Source organism: Vicugna pacos, chromosome 20 (genome assembly GCF_048564905.1).
Source record: "Vicugna pacos chromosome 20, VicPac4, whole genome shotgun sequence".
NCBI lineage: Eukaryota > Metazoa > Chordata > Mammalia > Artiodactyla > Camelidae > Vicugna > Vicugna pacos.
In genome coordinates, this window is record NC_133006.1 from 22,910,771 (window position 1) to 22,928,175 (window position 17,405).

A 17,405-nucleotide genomic window follows, 5' to 3' on the forward strand; every position below is an offset into this window, starting at 1 on the left:
ACACATGGCTTACATTCCATATTTATTTTCTGGAACACTTTCATTAACTTGGGACCCCTGTCATGTATTCAAAGTTCAATTTCCCCCATTATGATTTCTTTAATTTGTCATGTTGTTTCAGGTGACATAAACAGACCCTACCTGTCAGGTAAATTTTATTAATCATATACTTCTGAAGAAGTGGCATATTCAAGAACTAATGTGAAAGTTTTGTCCAACATATGTCCAAGTTATTTGATTTTGAACCCTCTGCCTTATGTGTAGAGTGTCATTTCCTTTCTTTCATGTGATTTGATTAAGATGAGCTTCATGTAGGAATGAACTGAAATAGAAACCAACATAAAACAAGGTTACATATTCATTGGTTAGAGAAAACTTTGGAGTAGAGGGGCACCCAGGAACCTAACCTTTTATGTTATCTTGTAGCAGTGGTTCAGTATTCTTTAATTCAGTGACTGTGTCTACTTGTACAACAAGAGCTACCACAATAATGAGCATTGACTATATATTTAGCACTTGTCAAATAACTTATTAAGGCTAAGAACCCAAGTAATAGATATTTAAGTAATTTGAATGGGATCAAGATAATTTTTATAAGGTGACAAACCAGAGAAATAATTATTTTTTTCAATTCATAAAGTTTACTCATTCTTCTCCTTTTCATTTTTAAATAAATTCTTTGCATAAAAGGTGCTTTCTGCCACTGTTTGTGTGTGTGCATGTGTGTGTATGTTTATATACATCATAAGATCACAAGTTTAATCTTATTATGTATTTTTCAATAAATTCGAATTCACATTATGTTTTTTTCAATGAAATTTGCATGGATTTTCTATTTTATTATTCAGAAGAACTTCAGAACAAAGCTAGTAAATTTTCTCTGATGTTCCTTTATATCCAAAAGCCTTTTAAAATGGCTGCTTTTCAAATGATTTTAACATTGCAGTCTTTTTATTTATTTGTCATTCATTGGCTCACACTTCTACTGAATGTAACCTGAAGTATTGCTTACGGACTTCTCCCATATTTCTCTCTCCGTTGTCTTTTCAAAACCTGTGTAACTTTTGATATCATTCATTTGTCAAATGTAAACGTGAGGGACATTCTTCCACTGCTTTTGAACATATAACCCAAGCATTCCCAGGTATGCAAGTATTTTACATGATTTTTAATAAAAGTTTTTAAATATACAGTGATAGGAATTTTACTTCATATTTTTTATTTTACTGGCACAATTATCAGTTTGGCACACTTCAATTCTTTTTAAGTGTTTGTAAAATGATCTTCAATGATGATACACCTCCCTATTCTGATTTCTTTTAATGTGAAAGAGAGAAGATATTGCCCTGCATAATTTTCAAAGATTTTTTTTCACAAAACACAAATATTTTAATTAAATATATGGTATCCTCTTTTTCTAATAACACTTTTAGTTATATCTTTGCTTTCAGAGGAAGTGGAATTTAGGAATATCCCTTCCTGCATGTAGCAGGCTTCATGTAACTACTACTGTACACTTTTTGGACAAATGGGTGCTTTTTTCTCTTCCTCATCTCTTTTTAAGTAACTTTATCTTGTGTCATGTGTTTGCATTTTATTCTCAAAAGCTGACTGATATACGATGACCTTGATTTTGGCATGAGTTAAATTAGAAATTACCAAAAAAAAGAAAAAAGTTTATGTAATCATTTCTTGAGGAAGCTGTGAATAAGAACCCAACCCTGCATTTTCTCTAGAAACAGTGGGATCAGTATTCTCTAATTCACTGCTTTGGATGCTTTATACAACGCAGCTACGAAAACAATGGCAGTTTAGAAGTTTCTCCAATTTAAAAGACGCATTGTCTGGCCACTGATGAGTTTATTTTAATAGCAACTCAAACCAATAAGATGCAAGATGCATCCCCACAAGAGAGTGCAAAGGATTTAGCCATCACAACATCTAGAATGTTTACTAAGAAAGTAGAGGGTCTTCATTGTACCAGCACAGAGATTGAGATGACAGAGGTCCCTTATTGGCTTGGACCCATTATGATGAATTTCTGTAAGGGTTGGCACAGCCAGAAAAGATGACTGCTCAGAATCCCAGTCTGTTAGACTGGCTGCCAAGTGTACACTATATGTATACCTTCCAGATAGCAGAGAACAAGCTCTCAAAACACAGCAAAAAACAAAAACAAAAACCCAAACAAACAAAAACCACACACACCCAAGAGCAAGAAGATTATATAGAAACATTTGCATCTCAAAGGCACAGGGAAAGAAATGTATGTTACCCCTAGAAAGGCTTTTGTTCCTACAAGATCAGAATTCTGAAACGATGTTTTATCAAACTAGCTTTTTTCTTTAGCTGCACATGCAGTAAAAATTAATTTTGGTATGTTAAAACAACCATTTGGCCATCTTTAGGTAATTTTTTAAATTTCAATTAAGCAAATACTTGTAAGTTCTGAGTGTAATAATAAAATCTTTCCAATGTCTCTTAACTGAAGATAACCCACTCAGTGTCTTTCAGCTGAGGATAACCCAGATACCTCTCCTTGAAACTAAGTTTCAAGAAAACCTAGTCTTCTGGCAAGGAGTTTAACACTACTAAATAAAACGTAGGATCATCAACTAATAATGGGAGATCCAAGACCCAGGAGAGACTCACTCAAATTCATCTGGACTCTCCAAGGAAGCGGATGGGCACAAGGGGGCCTCTGCTGTACCAAGGCTCTGGATCCTCTTAGAGTTCAGGCTAAGGAGAAAAGTCTGCTCTGGGCGCCTACACTTGTTACCAAAATTTTTGACTGAAAAAAAATGCACAACTTAAAAGTTTGAGTATGCTTTATTCTGGGACCTTACTAAGACTGTATTCTAGAAGACAGCCTCTTGGATAGCTGTGAGGAACAGTTCCAAAAAGGAAAGTGAGAAGCCAGGATATATAGGAGTTTTTGCTGAATTAAATACACACACAGACACACAGACACACACACACACACACACACATAAACCAACCATGTAGATGAACATCAAAAGATTACTGCTAATCTCAAAAACAGGTATCTCCAATGAATGATTTTAGTGCTTTTCTATGCATGGGAAAATGCAAGAGTCTGGGTTTTTTGAAATTGTTCTTTTGATATGCATCATAAATACTAGGGCCAGTATCTTGAATTTCTCAACCCAGATTTCCCTCAGGGTGCACTGTCGGGCAGCTGCAGTGGCTGATAGCTTGACAGTGGGTAATGTTTTTAGTTTATTGGAATGAAAGGCAATATTTTTTGTCTGCAAGTCTAAACTTCATTTTTCTTTTATTCAGTCAATTAGAAAAAAATCACTTCCTTTCTCTCTAAGATGAAAATGTAATTTCTTGGCATCACAGTTTTTGTTTTGTTTATTTGTTTTATCTAATTACATTTACCCATCTATTTATTCTGAAGTGGAAACTTTATTTTCATTTTAATTTTCTATTGATTTTCCTTGATATTTACATGAGTTTTCCATTTGTTTTTCAGAACTCCAGGAAGAAATTGGTAAATTTTATGACTTTTTAAAACTGGTGTATTTCCTAGAAATGTTTTTTCTTATCTTTTCTAAACATTCACCTCTTACTTACTCCTGTCTTTCCTTCACTTTCTTATAGATTTAAATTAACCTATCCATTTTCGTTTTGACTTCCTGAATTCCTCCCATACTAAGTTTCCTTCTCATCCTCTCTTCTAGTTTTTATTCTTTCTCTTTTCTTCCTTTGCTGTATTCTTAGGATTCTATCTTCCTGGTGTTTACCATAATTTCATTAGAAGGTTGGTGATATGCAGAGGATTAGGTTAAGAAGAATGTGGTTGTTTCCATTCAATAGAAAGCTTCCTTTAACTTGGGTTCCCCAACATGTGCTCTGAGATGGAGTCCCTATTGCTTTAGATATGACATTGATCCAGTATTCAAGGGAAGCAGTCAGACTCCAAAGCTGCTGAGTGAGATAAGTTTCTCTTTTGCTGACCTTTCACTTTGTATACACTGATGTCAAGTGTAATCTTGAAACTAGTCAGTCCACTTCACTTGACCATATTCTCAAGTGACACAGTTATATAAATATTTTTGTATGACTATGTTTTTTCTTTTTTCAAAATTGTAGAATAGATAAACAAGATTACACTGTATAGCACAGGGAAATATACACAAAATGTTATGATAAATCACAGAGAAAAAAATGACAATGAATGTGTATATGTCCATGAATGACTGAAAAATTGTGCTGAACCCTGGAATTTGACACAACATTGTAAAATGATTATAAATCAAAAAATGTTAAAAAAACAATAATTATTACTGTTCTTTCATCTTTATTTTAATCCACTTAATTATTAATTCAATAATTTCTTCTTCCATTAAGTCTTGATACATGTATTTTTCACTCTCTCTAATAGATTTCATTGATAATATATCTCTAAAGTCTATCGCTAATTTCTAATATAATCCTACATTATCTTTGGTATCCCATTACAAGAATTATTAAATTCTCATGTTTCTACATATCGATTATAATCTTCAAATTGTAGTGAAGTTGTCAAATGGAATTAACTTTAGCAACTTTATTGCTTTTGAAACGGACATTACTTACCAACTTTTAGACATAAATATTGGCAAATGTATGGCATTACTTGCATTTTCTTTATGATGTTAAGAAACCTGTATATATATATATTTTTTTTTTTTCACACACATAATTGTGTCTTTTCTCTTAGATAGGAGGAAGGCTCAATTCAAGTCTGGTGAGTAAAATCTATCTCTCAGAATTCTTCATTCTGTCTCTCCTCGCAGTCTGCCCCTATAGCAGTGGTTCAGGATGCAGAAATATAAGAAACATATTTATAATAGGCAAATCAGCATTGGAAGCATTAACTTTATAAATTCCAGTACTTTCAATAAATTCTCTCTGAAGTGCAAACCACTGGTGATTCAACATGTTCTTCCTCCTTCCTCCTTCCTTCCTTCATTTTATGGTCCTTCCTTTCCGCTCCTCCTCCCAACCCCCACCTTTCTGTTGTCCTACATTTCTATCTGTCCTCCACCTGATCATTTCTATATGCTTGAAAAAATGGAATATGAAAATATAGGATAGAAAGAGGAAGTCCAAAGAATTCACAAGAAATGTGACAAACAGTGAAATGGAAAATACAAGAGAAAATATGGAAGGAAAAAAAAGGTAAATGGTTTCCAATTTTGTTCTTTTGCAGCTTGGAGGGAATCAAAATTGTATCCTGGTGAGTAATATGAACTCTGATGAAGAATGTCATATTATGAGAGATATTTTAAATGAACATCTACTGTATACAAATCAATATGCTGATAATCAAAGAAACTCCAAGTATTCATTTCATGAATTCAGTAGTTTACTCACTATTTTAACAGAATGTATTTGAAACATTAAATCTTAATAGTTTTATTATCTTTAATTACATCTAACATTGCATTTTGAGTTTAGGTAAAATGCTTATTGTCTGCTAAAATCTGAGGAAACTAAAGTGAAAAATAAGTTATTTGGTCAGACTCACCATGTCCCCTATTTCCTCTCAAACATCCTAAATAGATTATAAATATTAATGTTGGTGAGGAGAGCATAGAGATGGGGCAAGTCTTCAAGTCAGACATAATTTCACCTCTTGTAAATAGAGGTTCAAGTATATAAAAGAGTATTTTCTTCAGTTGCTGTTATTCTTGAATTATTCCTAAGGAACTTATTAGCATAGTATTCTGGACAGATAGGCTGCTTTAGCTGTCAGATAGTGACTTCTCATGTTCATTTGTTCCTTGCAGATTGGAGGAAAGAATGCCAGACTGGTGAGTCTATGGTGGTGCAAGAGGGACCCTGCTCCATGTAGGGTAGTGCCAGGGGAAGACGGGTGGAGATGAACTGAATCCACCCAGTGCCAGAGACACCCTCACAGAATGGGGACACTCTGGTCCAGGGCTACTGAGACCCTTCCTAGAAATGTGATGGTCACATTTCTTTGCAGTAAATATAACTCTGGATGCAGACACTGCCCATCCTGCCCTCCTCCTGTCTGAAGAGGGGAGAAGAGTAACCTGGCAAGAAAGGCAGCAAGATCTACCCAACTCCACAGAGAGATTCCATTCTTTTCCTTGTGTGCTTGGTAACCTGCATATCAGCAAAGGGAGATACTTCTGGGAAGTAAAGGTTGAGAACACACATTCCTGGGACCTGGGGATTTGTAGGAATAATGTTGAAAGGGCTAGGAAGGTCATAATGTCACCAAACAATGGTTTCTGGGCCATCAGGCTCTATGGGGGGGAGTACTGGGCCCTCACATCCCCAGAAGCTCTTCTTACTCTAAAAGAAAAACCCCTTGGTGTGGGGATATTCTTGGATTATGAGGGTGGAGATGTATCTTTCTATAACATGACAGATGGATCCCACATTTTCACCTTTTCCCAGAACGTATTCCGTCATGTCCTAAGACCATTTTTCAGACTTTGGTCCTCTGACTCAGGCCCCTTGACCATTGTCCAGGTGGAGTAGAACATGCTGATGTAATCCATATGCCTACTCTTCCACGAATAATGACTTTCATTTCCAAATATGATCACAATTCTCCCCGCTAGTCACAGATTGATTTTTTCTTACTCCTTATGGATTTATTCTCAGGATGAAGCTCTAAGACACAGACTCATGGCTGCCCCTCATATCAATTCTCCCTTCTTCTTAATTTATGTTATTCTCTTATTACTATGCCTTGTGACAGCCTAGTACAAAGATTAGATTTCGTAGCCTTACCTGCAGAATGTGACTAAATCATAGTCAGTGCTTTATAAACTGAACTATTCAGTATGATTTCTGGGATGTGTCTTTAAAGAAAACTTGTGTGCTTTTCTTATTTTCTCTAATTGTTCTGATGGTTGGAATGTAGCATGATGGATGGAACTCTAAAGAACACCTCTGATCATGTAATATGACACAGATGGAAAAGAAAATGGAATGAGCTTGGGTTTGTGACAACTTTATGGAACTACTCAATTCTTTTCAATAAGAAATAAACTATTATATCTTTAAGACATTTATATGTTGTTTTTTTCTCAGTTGTGATTGAATCCAGTACTAACTCATGCACCCTCCCTTTAAGGATGGTAGCAGATGACAATCACAGTTGAGTATTCAGACGAAACTAGAGGTGTAAAGCCCTGTACTTCCTTGCTTAGCTACTCCAATGTGTCAGGCTCATGAGGGCCTTTCAATTTCTCCTGAATCACCGATTCCTTCTGACTTTTTCCTACCCTTTCCTTTATAGGTACCACAGTTAATAATTTTAAGTATTATCTTACTACTGTGTAAAACTCCCTGGCCTCATTGTCCTTATTTTACATCTGCTTGGCAAAACCCCAAATATGGATGAATCTAATTATCCCTTTTCATGCTATACAGATCCACATATATGAGCAGATTGTTGCTCTATACCCTGTAATCACGTATCACAGCTTGGATATCAGCACTATCAAGTAATCTTCCCATGCTTCTCCAGCAATCTGCATTTCCTTGTTATTGTACTGTCAATTTCATTAGCAATTCTATTTTTATTAAACTTCCAAATCTACTCCCACCTTACTCTAAATATATAACTGTGTTCCCACTTTGAAAAATAATATTAATAATAATAATTGGAATCAATCAGAAGAGAATTGTCTCATCTTTGTAATAACAAATATAACAAATCTATCTAAAGCTCTACCTCTCCAATACTCCTCCCTGAGTTTTATACTAGAGTATCCTCCTTTCTGCACAGGGAACACCAACACATCTTTCTCTCCATCCATCCTGTACTGTCCTCTCTGGTACTGGGATCCATCATTTTTTTCTCTCAACTTTCTCCTAGCTTTTTCCCATGAATCTTACGTTTTTCAAAATCTTGCCCATATGAAAATCAAAACAATACAATTTTTCACCGACTCTAGATCCTCCTTTATACCCTTTGGTCTTTCACAATCAAACTTCTCAAAATAATTATCTAAAAACCCTGTTTCTATTTCTCTGATTCCCATTTCCTTCTCAATATACTCTATATTATAGGTTAAATTGTATCTCCCTCACTACTTCTCCTAAATTCATATGTTGAAAGTCCTAACCTTCAGAAGGTGACTTTGTTTGGAAATAAAATCATTGCAGATATCATTAGGTAAGATGGAGCAGAGTGGGTCCCTAAAACAATAAGACTGTTGTCCTTATAAAAAAGGGAAATGTGGACATAGACATGCACACAGGGAGAATGACATTTCAGTTCAGAGCTTTGTTGCCACAGCCAAGAATGTCCAAGATTGCTGGCAAACCACTAGACACTATGAGAGAGGCTTGGAACAGATTCTTCCCCAGCACCTTCAGCGGGCATAGCCCTGCCACACCTTGACATCACACTTCTTGCCTCTAGAACTACAATACAATAAATGTCTATTGTTTAAGGTACTCAGTGTGTGATATTTTATTACTTTATAGTAGAAGACCTAGCATACCACTCTCTTTTTTGTTCTGTTTTGTTAAATACAATCTGATCACTTATTTTCTTTAAAAATAACCCAAAAGAGAAGAACTGTTACAGAAATTCCAAGGAATTTCTACATTTATATAAACTTCATGTCACAGTTGAAAACCAACAAATTACAAAAGTGTTTTACATTGTACAACTCTGATAAGTTTATGTAAAGTACTTAATTCTGTGATAATTATGTCTTGCATTTTAGTGTTCACAATTTCACATATTTTATACCTGTTGTTTCATGTTAAAGTTAAGGATATATCTTATAAATGTTTTGTTCCTATTTTATAGATGAGTAAATTAAGGCTTTGATTATTTAAATTAAATTATCTGACTTACTTGTCCAAAATCACATATTTTACTAGATGCCAGAACTGGAATTGGAGCCTCAGCCTTCTAACTCCCCAAATACAAGGCAATGTCTACTACCAAATTAAACTCACTCTTTCCTTATTTACAGTGACCAGAGAGAGCATCCTGATACACGTACTGCATGCTGAGAACCAGTTACAGGCTTATGATTAAAAAGGCAAAATCAATAGTAGTGTTGATTCTGCTAGTGTGAAAATCAAAGAGAGTTATAGTGAATGGTGGATGGGCATAAGACCTTTTAGTTTAAAGAACCCTAAGCTATTAATTCGCCAAATGTGGCTTCATAGAACATTAGTTCTGTGATAATCTTCTTGATCAAATAAAGTTTGCAAACTCTTTTCTAATGTAAGGATGATAAAATCCTGTAGGCTGTAGTATACCCTGGAAAACACTACTCTAAATTATTCCAGCCCTAAAAGCAGTGAAAAGAAATAGGAAAACAGGGACTTCCGGGCAAGATGGCGGAGTAGAAGGACGCTTGTAAGTCACCCTCTCCCACAAATACACCAAGACCCACATCTACAGACCCACTCAGCCAACCAGAGCACCTGAGGAACTCCAACAGATCATCGCCCTCTTCAAAAGATAAAGACGCCAAAAATCTGGTAGGAGAAAAGGAAAAAAGAAAGAACAAAAGGCAAAGCAGCGCGGGACGGGTCCCGCGGGGAGGAAGCGGCAAAGGAGGACTGGCGCTTGCTCGCTGGGTCTCCCCTCTCCAATTGAGAGGCCAGCGGGACGGAGGGGGAGCCTCCAAGGCTCGGATCTGTACAGAGCAGCCCTTGTCTGACAGAACTAAGTTAAACGGGCACAGAGCGTCCCCCCGACACCCAGCCTGAGACGCGGGCCGGCAGCAGCAGGCAGGGCCAGGCTGCACAAGCCGGGCGGAGGATGGGGGCGGCTGCACGGAGGCAGCTCCGGGGGACTGCAAGGGGCTGGGCGCCGGGGCTGTGGGTGTACAGGACAGAACAACCTGGGCCCTCCATAAAACAGCAAGGTTGATGTGCTCTTGGGGGAAGGGTGCATACCCCCATCTCTGAAAACCCAAGGAAACTTTTCAGGGGAAGGGGGGGGGGCGCCCAGGCAGAGCCGCCATATTCTCCGGCGCTGAGCACCCAGGCGGGGGCAGAGGTGAAACCTGTGTCCGCACCAAAGGGCTTAGCAGCCTCAAGGGCCAGACTGAGACGGGCCTACAGCCCTGGGCAGATAGGATCCTTCCATTCTGGTCCCCCAGAGAACTTGCTCCACAAAGACAAACAAGCAGCTGGGTCTTGGCTCGGAGCAGGGACGAGGCTGCCCCTAGGTCTTCCCCGAGCCCACCCGCGGAGCGCCACCAGGGCGGAGCGCCGGCGCAGAGCGCGCAGCCGCACAGAGCAGCGGAGCTACCGGCGGCGCAGGCAGGGGGAGAGCGGCCCCCCGCCTGTCGGGCAGGAACACAACCCCTGACCGAGGTGCTGGGAAGGAGCACGACCCGCCCTCCAGCCTGGCCAGTCTGCAACATCTGACTGCGGCATCCGGAGGGGCAGTGACCCGCCCGCCCGCAGCAGAGGAGAGCTGCATCTGACCCCGTGTTAGGAGGAGGCGCAATCGGCTTGCCGACAGGTGCTGGGAGCGGCACAGAAGAGGGCGCCACCGGAGGGCCTGTGAAAACAAGCTGAGCTTCCAAAACAGGACGAAGACAGAAGGACATCACATTAAAAGCACACACACTCCAGGAGAACACTGACAACCCCCCCCCCTTTTTGTTTTTGGTATTTTTTTGTGTTTTTTTGTTTGTTTGTTTGTTTTTTTAATCTGTTTTTACCTGTTCTATTTTCAATTACTCTCTTAATTTTTACTTCTTAATTCATTTCTATTTCTCTTGGGTTTTGATGTCCTGTTATTGATTAGACACAGGCTTCAAACACATATATTCATCTCCCCACCCCCCCTTTTTTTTTAAAGGTTTTAAAAGGACGTCTCCACCCGATTAATACTCTGCTTCAACCCGCTCTTCTATTATTCATTATACATTGTTTTCAAACCCTCTTTCTCCCTTCTTTTAAAAATCTTTCTCTCTCTCTCTTATTTTTTTCTCTTTTTTTCTTTTTTCTTTTTTTTTCCTAAGTTCTATTCCTAAATAGGCATTAGATAGATAAAATCCTTAAGCTCCAAAATAGACAACTGATACTCCATAAACCACAGTGCCAGAGAGGTATGAGCAAGATGAAGAAGCAGAGAAACCTTTCCCAATTAAAAGAACAAGAGGAATCCCCTGAAAGAAAGCTCAATGAAATAGACATCGATAGCCTACTAGATCAAGATTTCAAAAAAGGAGTGATCAAATTGCTGAAGGAATTAAAAGAGATAATGCTTAGAGAAATAAAATATGTCAAAAATGAAATTGAAGCTATAAAGAAGAGCCAAGCAAAATGGGAAAACTCATTGACAGAGATGAGGAATGATCTAACAGCGGTGCAAAGCCAACTAGTTAATGCAGAGGAACGAATTAGTGATCTAGAAGACAGGGCAATAGAAAGCACCCATTCAGAAGAACTACAAGATAAGCAAATAAAAAATAATGATAATAGCATAAGGGACCTATGGGATAATATAAAGCGTCCCAATCTTCGCATAATAGGGGTCCCAGAGGGGGAAGAAGGATCAAAGGGAATTGAAAAGGTTTTTGAAGAAATCATGACTGAAAACTTCCCAAACTTAAAGAAGGAATCAGATATCCAAGTACAGGAAGCTCAGAGGGTCCCAAACAGGAAGAACCCAAATAGACCCACACCAAGACATATCATAATCAAGATGGCCAGAGTCAAGGATAAAGAAATGATTCTAAAGGCACCAAGAGAAAAGCAAAGAGTGAACAAAGGAACCCCCATAAGGCTCTCAGCTGATTTCTCTACACAAACACTACAGGCCAGAAGGGAGTGGCAAGATATATTCAAAGCCCTGAATGAAAAAAAGATGCAGCCTAGGATACTTTATCCAGCAAGGCTATCCTTTAGGATAGAAGGAGAAATAAAGAGTTTCACAGACAAAAAAAAAGCTGCAGGAGTTTAGCAACACTAAACCCATGCTAAAAGAAATATTGAAAGGGCTATTCTAAATAGAAAAGCAGCAGGATGCTACAGAAATGAGAAACGTACAACTGGAAAGGTGATAACTCATGAATTACAAATAAAGAAAACATGAAATTATAAAAGAAGACATACAAATCACTGAGAGTGGGAGAGGGAGGCAGGGAAATATAGAATTTTTTTCTTTCTTTTTTAAATTTTTTTAACAGTAGGATGGGTTTGAGATCATGTTATTATCAGTTTATTAAAAACGGGTATAGGTTAATAGATTTACAAAAAAGGGTAACCACAAGTCAAAAATTTACAAGGGAGTCACAAAAATTAAATAAAATCCATGATAATACAAAGGAAAATTACCAAACCACAAAAGGAAGAAGAAAGGAACAAAGAGGATGTACCAATTCAACTGCAAAGATAAGTTCAAAATGGCAATAAACACACATCTATCATTAATTACTGTAAATGTTAATGGACTAAATGCTCCAGTCAAAAGACATAGAGTGGCAGAGTGGATAATAAAGCAAGAACCTTCAATATGCTGCATACAAGAGACCCACTTTAGGGAGAAGGACACATATAGATTGAGAGTGAAAGGATGGAAAAGGATATTCCATGCAAATGGAAAAGCCAAAAAAGCAGGTGTTGCAGTACTGATTTCAGACAAAATAGACTTTAAAACAAAGGCCATAAAGAAAGATAAAGAAGGACATTTTATAATGATTAAAGGAGTGATACAAGATGAAGATATTACACTCGTTAATATATATGCACCCAATATAGGAGCACCTAAGTACATACAAGAATTACTAACAGAGATAAAGGGGGATATTGATGGGAATACAATCATAGTTGGAGATTTTAACACTGCATTAACATCACTAGACAGATCTTCCAGACAGAAAATAAACAAGGCAACAGAGAAATTAAATACTACAATAGAAAAACTAGATTTGGTGGATATTTTCAGAGCTTTACACCCCCCAAAAATAGAATATACATTCTTTTCAAGTGCACATGGAACATTTTCCAGGATCGATCATGTACTTGGACACAAAAGAAACCTCAACAAATTTAAGAAGATAGAAATTATCTCAAGCATCTTTACTGACCACAATGCCATGAAACTGGAAATCAACAACAGAGAAACAAAGGAGAAAAGAAGGAAAGCATGGAGATTAAACAATATGTTATTGAAAAAACAATGGATCAATGAGGAAATCAAAGCTGAAATTAAAAAATACCTTGAGACAAATGGTAATGAAAGCACAACCACTCAAAACCTATGGGACACAGCAAAGGCAGTGCTAAGAGGGAAGTTGATAGCGATACAGGCCTTCCTCAAAAAAGAAGAACAATCTCAAATAAACAAGTTAACCCACCACCTGAATCAACTAGAAAAAGAAGAACAAAAAGCCCCAAAAAGCAGCAGAAGGAAGGAAATAATAAAGATCAGAGAGGAATTAAATACAATAGAGATTAACAAGACCATAGAAAAAATCAACGAAACCAAAAGCTGGTTTTTTGAAAAAGTAAATAAAATCGACAAACCTCTGGCCAAACTCACAAAGAAGAAAAAAGAGAGAGCACAAATTAGCAAAATAAGAAAGGAAAATGGAGAAATTACAACAAACAAAATAGAAATACAGAATATCATACGAGAATATTATGAAAAACTATATGGAACCAAACTGAATAACCTAGAGGAGATGGACAAGTTTCTGGAAACATACTGTCCACCAAAACTGAATCAAGAAGAAACTGAACACTTGAACAATCCGATCACTAGAAAGGAAATAGAAATAGCAATTAAAAACCTCCCTACAAATAAAAGTCCAGGACCGGATGGCTTCACCGGGGAATTCTACCAAACATACAAAGAAGAACTCATACCAGTCCTTCTCAAACTCTTCCAGACGATTGAAAAGGAGGGAATACTTCCAAACTCATTCTATGAAGCCACCATCACCCTGATACCAAAACCAGGCAAAGACACTACAAAAAAAGAGAATTATAGGCCAATATCACTGATGAACATAGACGCCAAAATCCTCACCAAAATTTTAGCAAATAGAATCCAACAACACATAAAAAAGATTATACATCATGACCAAGTGGGGTTCACCCGAGGGACACAAGGCTGGTTCAACATACGCAAATCAATCAATGTAATACATCCCATCAACAAGAGAAAGGACAAAAACCACATGATCATCTCAATCGATGCAGAAAAAGCACTTGATAAAATTCAACACCCATTTATGATAAAAACTCTCGCCAAAGTGGGTAAAGAGGGAACATATCTCAACATAATAAAAGCTATATATGACAAACCTATAGCCAGCATAGTTCTCAATGGTGAAAAACTCAAAAGCTTCCCACTAAAATCTGGGACAAGACAAGGATGCCCACTATCACCACTCCTATTCAATATAGTCCTGGAAGTCCTAGCCACAGCAATTAGACAAGAGAAAGAAATAAAAGGGATCCAAATTGGAAAAGAAGAGGTAAAAGTGTCATTATATGCTGACGACATGTTACTATATATAGAAAACCCTAAAAGGTCCACAAAAAAGCTACTAAAGCTGATCGAAGAATTCAGCAAGGTAGCAGGTTACAAAATTAATGTTCAAAAATCAGTTGCTTTTCTTTACACTAACGATAAATCAACAGAAAAAGAAAGTAAAGAAACAATCCCCTTTAAAATAGCACCCAAAGTAATAAAATATCTGGGAATAAATCTAACCAAGGAGGCGAAAGAATTATACACAGAAAACTATAAACCATTGATGAAGGAAATTAAAGAAGACTTTAAAAAATGGAAAGATATTCCATGCTCTTGGATTGGAAGAATCAATATTGTTAAAATGGTCACACTGCCCAAGGCAATCTACAGATTTAATGCAATCCCTATCCAATTACCCAGGACATATTACACAGAACTAGAACAAATCATAATAAAATTTATATGGAACCATCAAAGACCTAGAATTGCCAAAGCATTACTGAAGAGAAAGAAAGAGGCTGGAGGAATAACTCTCCCAGACTTCAGACAATACTATAGAGCTACAGTCATCAAGACAGCATGGTATTGGTACCAAAACAGACATATAGACCAATGGAACAGAATAGAGAGCCCAGAAATGAACCCACAAACTTTTGGTCAACTCATCTTCGACAAATGAGGCAAGAATATACAATGGAATAAAGACAGTCTCTTCAGCAAATGGTGTTGGGAAAACTGGACAGCAGCATGTAAAACAATGAAGCTAGAACACACCCTTACACCATATACAAAAATCAACTCAAAATGGATTAAAGACTTAAACATAAGACAAGATACAATAAACCTCCTAGAGGAAAACATAGGCAAAACATTATCTGACATACATTTCAAAAATTTTCTCCTAGAAGAAATAAAAGCAAGAATAAACAAATGGGACCTAATGAAACTTACAAGCTTCTGCACAGCAAAGGAAACCAGAAATAAAACAAGAAGAAAACCTACGGAATGGGAGAAAATTTTTGCAAGTGAAACCGACAAAGGCTTGATCTCCAAAATATATAAGCAGCTCATACGACTCAATAAGGAAAAAATAAACAACCCAATCCAAAAATGGGCAGAAGACCTAAACAAGCAACTCTCCAAGGAAGACATACAAATGATCAAAAAGCACATGAAAAAATGTTCAATATCACTAATTATCAGAGAAATGCAAATCAAAACTACAATGAGGTATCACCTCACACCAGTCAGAATGGCCATCATTCAAAAATCCACAAATGACAAATGCTGGAGAGTCTGTGGAGAAAGGGGAACCCTCCTACACTGCTGGTGGGAATGCAGTTTGGTGCAGCCACTATGGAAAACAGTGTGGAGATTCCTCAAAAGACTAGGAATAGACTTACCATATGACCCAGGAATCCCACTCCTGGGCTTGTACCCAGAAGGAAATCTACTTCAGGATGACACCTGCACCCCAATGTTCATAGCAGCACTATTTACAATAGCCAAAACATGGAAACAACCTAAATGTCCATCAACAGGTGACTGGATAAAGAAGCGGTGGTATATTTATACAATGGAATACTACTCAGCCATAAAAACCGACAACATAATGCCATTTGCAGCAACATGGATGATCCTAGAGAATGTCATTCTAAGTGAAGTAAGCCAGAAAGAGAAAGAAAAATACCATATGAGATCGCTCATATGTGGAATCTAAAAAACAAAAACAAACAAAAACAAAGCATAAATACAGGACAGAAATAGACTCATGGACAGAGAATACAGACTTGTGGTTACCGGGGGGGGCGGGTAGAGGGTGGGAAGGGATAGACTGGGATTTCAAAATTGTAGAACAGATAAACAAGATTACACTGTATAGCACAGGGAAATACACACAAAATGTTATGATAAATCACAGAGAAAAAAATGTGACAATGAGTGTGTATATGTCCATGAATGACTGAAAAATTGTGCTGAACACTGGAATTTGACACAACACTGTAAAATGATTATGAATCAATAAAAAATGTAAAAAAAAAAAAAAAGAAATAGACTCATGTCCAGAGAATACAGACTTGTGGTTACGGGGGGGTAGAGGGTGGGAAGGGATAGACTGGGATTTCAAAATTGTAGAATAGATAAACAAGATTACACTGTATAGCACAGGGAAATATACACAAAATGTTAAGATAAGTCACAGAGAAAAAAATGTGACAATGAGTGTGTATATGTCCATGAATGACTGAAAAATTGTGCTGAACACTGGAATTTGACACAACATTGTAAAATGATTATAAATCAATAAAAAATATTAAAAAAAAACTGGTGTCCCTTTTAAGGGCTTTTTGAGAAGAGATGCACAAACATTTAAACAGAGCTTCTTTAAGTGGTCGGTTGGTGGTAGCATGACTGATCTAAACAAAATGCAAAGACAAGTCCTAAGGTCCTGGGAAAATTCCAACACAATATACCATCAAGATGATACAGATTATGTGTAACAGGTAGAATAGTTTCAAACCACAATATTGGGTGTGAAAAAATAAATTTCTGTATTTTCCTATTCCTGATCCTAATTTTTATGTCAAACCCTATACTGTCTTATAGCAAAGGCATTAATCTAGTAATTTCCAGTTAAACTCTGTGGCTTTCACAACTATTAATGGTTGAAAAACGGCCCTCCGCCCAGGGTTATTTCTAAGTTCCGAGGTAGGAGATAGTACAGGGTGGGTGGGGAAGGCTCACCTCATGTTACAGCATTGACTCCCCCTGTATGTCACGATCACACTGCCCCTGGTCGGCCCCGACCTCCGCATGTCAGTGGTGATGATGTTACATGCACGCCATCCCTCTCCCCTTGCTGCATCATCCCGTGCCAACGTTCGAGGCAGCAAACTTTCATTCTAAGCATTGAGCCTTCAGGGTTGTGTCTTCTTGC